Genomic DNA, 923 nt, shown 5'->3' on the forward strand with positions numbered 1-923 from the left:
GAGGCTGAAAAGGACTGTAGATGCTGTTGGATTCTGACCTCCCTGCACTCGAAGTGTATTTTCTGGAGCTACAGAATCCCAATTGGTGCGCTCTTAACGGCGTTGGAAAGTAGACATCCTGGGCTTTTCAGCAATGTATAATAGTCCATACTTTGCCCGAGATTTGATGGCTCAAATTGGTGTTCCAAATCAGCTCAAAACTGCCCGGCGTTAAACGCCGGAACTGGCACAAGAATGGGAGTTAAACGCCCAAACTGGCATAAAATCTGGCGTTTAACTCCAAGAGAAATCTCTACACGAAAATGCTTCAATTCTCAGCCCAAGCACACACCAAGTGGGCCCGGAAGTGGATTTTTATGTAATTTACTCATCTTTGTAAACCCTAGGCTACTAGTTCTCTATAAATAGGACCGTTTGCTATTGTATTTTTCATCTTTTGATCATTTTGAATCTTTGGATCATTTTAGATCTTTTGATCATCTTTGGACGCCTAGTTCTTAGATCATTGGGAGGCTGGCCATTCGGCCATGCCTAGACCTTGTTTTTATGTATTTTCAACGGTGGAGTTTCTACACACTATAGATTAAGGTGTGGAGCTCTGCTGTACCTCGAGTATTAATGCAATTACTATTGTCCTTCTATTCAATTCAGCCTATTCTTGTTCTAAGATATTCATTTGCACCCAAGAACATGATGAATGTGATGATTATGTGACGCTCATCATCATTCTCACTTATGAATGCGTGCCTGACAACCACTCCCGTTCTACAAGCAAACAAGGCTTGAATGTTTATCTCTTGGATCCCTTAATCGAAATCTTCATGGTATAAGCTAGAATTGATGGCAGCATTCAAGAGAATCCGGAAGGTCTAAACCTTGTCTGTGGTATTCTGAGTAGGATTCAATGATTGAATGACTGTGAC

The sequence above is a fragment of the Arachis duranensis genome, chromosome 10, assembly GCF_000817695.3.
Source record: "Arachis duranensis cultivar V14167 chromosome 10, aradu.V14167.gnm2.J7QH, whole genome shotgun sequence".
Taxonomy (NCBI): Eukaryota; Viridiplantae; Streptophyta; class Magnoliopsida; order Fabales; family Fabaceae; genus Arachis; species Arachis duranensis.